At 38.1% G+C, this 6,000-nt stretch overlaps 1 protein-coding gene across 1 annotated transcript in view; it reads left to right on the top strand.

Moving 5' to 3' along the window:
* Positions 1-4,148: 4,148 nt before the first annotated feature.
* Positions 4,149-6,000, top strand: part of NLGN1 (neuroligin 1) — a 489,783-nt gene continuing 487,931 nt past the window's right edge. Inside the window, exon 1 of the mRNA XM_072142782.1 lies at positions 4,149-4,683. The gene's annotated coding sequence lies outside the window, so the exon portion shown is untranslated. The remainder of the gene's footprint in view (positions 4,684-6,000) is intronic.

Here is a 6,000-nt window from a genome sequence, read left to right as displayed (position 1 = left end):
GTCTTAAAGTCACTTTAAAAAAAAAAAAGTAGTTTCCACCTCTGAGTGCGCCATTCAATTAGACCACAACCATAAGCATACGTGTAAGTTTTGGCATCATCCATTGCCAATACTTGGGGCAATTATGAGTTTTATCTTTTTTCCAATCCTGTCTGTGATGCAGAGAAATCCCCAAATTAAAGTTAAAAATTAGCTATTGTCAGTCTGTTATTAACTCTACTGTCAATGAGAACTGAAGGGCATAGCATATTTTATAAAACCTAGATAGTGACATGGAAAACTATTTTATGAATCATTTAGAAAACTAAAAAAAATATGTATATGAACACTTTAAAGACACAGGATGGATCTATATGTCATTGCGTCAATAAGGATGTAGAAAGAGGGCTCTTGGACCGATCCCTCTATATACATAGTGACGGTTTGCTGTATGTGTTAAAGGAGTTTGCCCATCAATAAAAGTTCTCAAATGTTAATCCCCTAGTGATGTTTAAACAATAAAGATAATTTTTAACCTCTTACTTTGCAATTTTAGTGTTGTTTTTGGTCCTATCACTCAGTGATGACCAGTGTTAGATTCAGCAGTACGGGCTGGCACTAGCTAAGCAGACACTTCATGATTTCTCTGTTTTACATGATGCTTTGTTCTGACAAGGTCATTAGAGATTATCAGAGCACAGGGTTTATCTACATTTTTATTTAGTTTCGGAACATACTATTAGTATCTGACACATAAAAAGAGAGATGAGACAGATCAGAGTCAGGAGATGGATATAAGACAAAGTGACACACTCAACTCTGCTACCTTCCTAAATCAATAAAACACACATTCAGCACTGCTATGTCACACTTCCATTGGATCCAGACCTTATCTTGTCTGTAGAGTGGCTGCTGTCCCCTATACACGCTAATTGCTACACAAAAAATGCCTCTGTCTGTAGTGCACTTTGCCTCCTGTCCCTTCTCCTGCAGTAGAAGAGAAGCTATTTCATGAGAGGAATCTGCTGGACCAGTCAGGAGTTTATAGTCATATCCAGGAACAACCGAAATTGGCAAAATGTCCCCTATGCTCGGCATGGCTGCCGATGCTCCCGTCCCCGTCGTGGCTGCTCTTGTTTCTCCCCTCTGCTGTAACAGCTGGCAGAGAAGCATTCATGCACTGTGACAGCTGTTACAGCAGAGAGAAAAAACATGAGGAGTCGCGAGGAGCCGCATGGAGCATGGTGGAGCCGCGCCAAGCATCGGGAGTGAGGGAAGGTAAGTATGTAAGGTTTTTTTTGTATAGACTCGGCTTATACATGAGTATATATGGTAAATATCGTCACAATGTAGGGCAATTTGTTACGCAGGAAACAAGCCATCATACAGCTCCTTATGTGGAAAGATAAAAAAGTTTGGGATTTTTGAAGGTGGAGAGTAATTAATGAGAATCCAAAAAACAAATCAGATGTAGGAAAAGATTTTTTTTTTTTTTTTACTATTGTTCAGACTCCCTTGGGTACTTTAACACTAGGTTGTCTAATTGATCCTACCATATACTGCCATACTACAGTGTGACAGTATATGGGGATTTTATAGATCATATATTACAATGTGCAAATCGTAATACTGTATTGGAATACTTTGAGTAAAAAGAGATATACTCGGGTTTTCATGTGAACTGAGGCTGTCATAGCAATGGATTTCTGCTCCGCGAAAGACATCATGGGGAGCAACGAACTGAGCCAAGATGAGGGTGCACATGCAGCAGAGCTTCCATTGGCAATCAACGGGTTGCCACCTGCGATGGGTGCTTGTTTTTTTTCTAATATGCAGCAAACACTTACCGGCTATGGAGAGGGTTCAGCACGAGAGCCCTGTCCGGTCACCCGCAGCTGACACCTGACTGCTATATCATGCATTGTATTAATCCAAACTCCCCCATGTTTCAGTGGTAATCAACAACATATATATACAGTATAAATACTTATCTGGTTTCTTCTACTACTTTTTTATACTTTATAGTCTCAGTTGAGACATAATGGGGGACACATCTTTATTTTGATCTGTTTTTCTCTTTTTTTTTAGACTTTAGGTGAATTTTTGCGACTATGCCAGGGTCTGAAGAAGCAGCAAATTTGTAGTATGCTGACTTTAGCCAAAGGAAAACAAATGATACATGTGCCCCAATGTATTTGTCTCAGGCTAGAGAGACTAGAATAAGGGGAATAGAAAAAGCCAAAGTTGTGAAAAATTCCCGCACTGATGAGTCATATATAATGTTAGAATTAAAAAAAATGTATATTAGGGATCATAGGGATGGGTCTGGGAATAACATTTGTCCTGATTAATTATTTTTCTTCCTTATATATTTCCTGATCATGTTATTAATGCTTTTACACACATATAGTACTTGTTTCAAACTTGTTTAGTTGTTCTTTAGGATAAATTCTCAAACGTTAAAGTAAACTTTGAGTGCCCTTTTTCTAGAAAATACCAGAATATGTGCCACAGGGTATTTAATAATGACAGTACTGCTCTTCCAGGACCTTTCACACAGTGATGGCACTGTTTATCACTAAATTGATTTTAGAGGTGTAACAATCAAAAGTTATTCACACTGCGACAGGGAGGGGAGGAAAACAAAAACAATAAGTCAATACGAAAAAACATCCCTGCCTCTGAATTGCTGTAGAAAGCAGATGAAGTCTCATAAGCAAATGGCAAAGTTTGACAAATGAATCAAGACTTCACTGCAAAGGAGAATTATGGCGCAGTAGTTGTTTTTTACTTTTTAATGCGGGATAAGTTTTAAAGTTATTGATCATGTTCCCCTTTTTGTTCTTACCTTGAAGCTATCTCTACATCATGTATTGTATTTCTTACAATGGTATTATATTTCGGCAGAGATAATTGTTACAGTTTTCTAATATACTTTATATTCTAATTCCCAGACAATAAGCATTGAAGGCTTAGATGACTGGCAACAAAGGATTGGAAAAATATTCAGGAACTATAGGAGTTATGTTTGGTTGTTGAACATATATTGGAAAAAATACATATATGGGTGCACAAGTAGGTTACTTGAGCGCTCATCTCTCCTTTCCACCTGCTCCAGCGGTCATAGCACCGCATTTCATCTCCATTTCTACTTATACCTTGCAATCTGTGCCTTTTTTTGTTGGATTGCTATACTCTTTATTCTGGATTAAATAAATTTTCCTTAATTTTTGACCTATAAGGAATGCCAAGTCATCTTTTCTCTGTTTGTGCAACATAATCTGAGCATTATCATTAGGATTCTATGGTTTGCTTCTGACTACTGGTGTTTTCTCCAAATTATAAATGAATAAGAAAGGCTCAATTTGATGACCCAAAATGTTGTGCATTCTGGCTAAATGAATATTTTAGATAGATGGGCTTCAGTGAACCTTAGTTGTTTGTGCTGTTGACATTTTTCAGTGAAGACATTTAGAATATGCACATGACATCCCAAAAAATATAATGATAGTCATGATCAGTCATACACATGTCACACTCTATTTTGTAAACTAGCCCAACTTGAACAGATTTGTAAGTAATTTTGGAGAAATTGGCATATGCGTGCCATAATGTACTTATAATGTTGCCTATGCAATGATCAAAGTGAGTATCTTTTTCCTTCCTATGCCAGATGTTGAATGGCCAAAGATGGTAGCAATGTTTAATATGATGTCCTGCAGTGTGTTAACTTATTGCACTGAAGACAACAAAAGCCATAAAATCGTTAACATGCTTAGGGTCAACTTAAACTTTGCTTTATACAAGCACAGTACCAAACCTTGTAAAGGGACAGATGCTAACACCAAGTTATGCCATATCTTATGCAAAAACAAAGTATGGATAGTCCTTTACAGCCAAATCACATAGGTAAATAGTGTCTGCAAGTGAGTGCTTAGCCTCTACATAAAAGTACAATCAGCTATTTTGAAGGTATTCTCCAGGTTTGGGCCCATAAATCCTTATCACTATTGCTGCCCATTTCACTTGGGAGAGTAATTGACATATTTCAGGGCATAACACAATTGCTCTGGAGCATCTATCCCTTTCCTATAGAAAAGAGAATGTTACACAGTATTAGTCCTGCTCTGAGTGCACAGAGCTGGAGCCTCATTCATTGCTTGTAGCAGCAGCATCCATCACAGAGGATGCTGTGTGGCTGGACCAAAGCAAGTGTTGTCTCGTACATGGTCCACGTACTGCACAAAGCCAAGTGAACTGCTGCAGAAACCATATATGGGCACGGGAGGTGTTAGCTGCTTCTCCTGGATGTACAGACAAGAGCCAGTGGAAGACCTGTTCATTCTGATTGCTCCTTCTAGGCATCTATTCAAAGCTTCTCCTCCTCAGCCCCCTCCCCACTTTCCTTTCACTGGGATTTCTGTCTTATTAAGCTGTCTTGGAATGTGTGGATTTTGGCTTTTGGCACGTTAAGTTGTTTTCTGATTTTTTTAGATTGCTTTCTGGATGTATCTCTTAATTTTTTTGGCTGTGATTGTAAATTCGGAGTCTTGCTGGAGCTGCTGGCTATCCAGGCTTCCCTAACAACAGAGCATTTATTCATTAAGTGAAGGTACTGCACAATGCTTCAGTTCAGCATCCCTCCATCCTTTTATTAGGCTCACTTGAGTATTTCTGATTGCTGATCCTGGACACATGTACAAGGTAAGAGATGGAAGGTGCTGGGATGATTTCCTATACAACCTAATTGACAAAGCTATAAATAACTTTTCTCGCTATTTTCTCCCTGCTTATTTGTTTCATTAATTTTAACAACTATCAAGAGACTTGTATTTGATGAATCAATGCAAGAAGAATATTGAATATCTAAAGCATAATTAATATATGTATCATCTGCATAGATGATTGGTCAGACAGGTAGATGAGCCCTGCAACCCGCCTGCTTAACTGAAAGCAAGATCTGATTCACTTAGAGCTTCCCTTTGCACTGAAATACATAGAAATACAGCTACATGTAAGGAACTTAAGCAGAAGTCTTCCATGCATATCTGTTTCTCGCTCTGATTATCCGCTGTGTTAAGATCCAATAGCTTTTATTCATAGATGACGTTAGAATGAAGAATAAAGTAGTCTGGCCGAAAAACCATGAGCTCCAGACTAAAGGGAGGACACAATCCTCTCATTATCCATGCAGATGTGATAATCTGCTAATTCACAGACCAAGTCATGTCAAGGAATGAGGGTTTTTTCGGTGACTGGCATAACTTAAGAAGCCTAGTGTAGTTCATGGGAATATATGCAACATGACATGGTCTGTGCTGTCTGCTATTGTCTCTAATAATCTGCTGGATATGGTTGGATACTTCTACTGTCTTGTGTTTCTATTGCACATAGATTCAACTAGGTCAATCCAGTGCAGGGTAAATACAGTCTCATAGTCATTCATGGGAACCGTAACTTTGCCAATGGATGGGTTAAATAAAGGGTTATGTTAAGCATGGAGTGCTGTGCTCAGCTCAGCCATAAAGTGAGTTTTTTTATATATTAACACTCCAGTATTTAACTCTTCTGGTTCCAAATCTTTAAGTTCTAGGGAGCACTTGAACCAATTATCTTTTTCATTACAAAGTAGTGCAGATGACCAAATGAGCCATAATATAGATCCCACTGGATAAATACAAATTGCTTAAACATTAGGCTGGCCGCTTGATTTTCCAACCTGTTACCTATTAGAAGTCGCATGTTGTCTGCTTGAATGATAGTTTCCTATCTGTAACCATGGGTAGTATATGCAACGGTAATTATTGTAAGACTCCTATTACTGCCATCTGCCAGGAAGAGGTGTCTGTTATGTGTGGCTATTAAACCATGTAAATGCCTTTCTTAATACTAATTTTACGCAGGAGAAATCCACAGATTACTGCATTATTTTACCATTACTGCTCAGGATTTTTCACAAGGAACCTCTTGTATCTGTAATTATTTACAATATATTGCATTCAATTAAGTATATTCAAAACT

The sequence above is a fragment of the Engystomops pustulosus genome, chromosome 3, assembly GCF_040894005.1.
Source record: "Engystomops pustulosus chromosome 3, aEngPut4.maternal, whole genome shotgun sequence".
Taxonomy (NCBI): Eukaryota; Metazoa; Chordata; class Amphibia; order Anura; family Leptodactylidae; genus Engystomops; species Engystomops pustulosus.
This window is presented reverse-complemented; position numbering and strand designations above follow the sequence as displayed.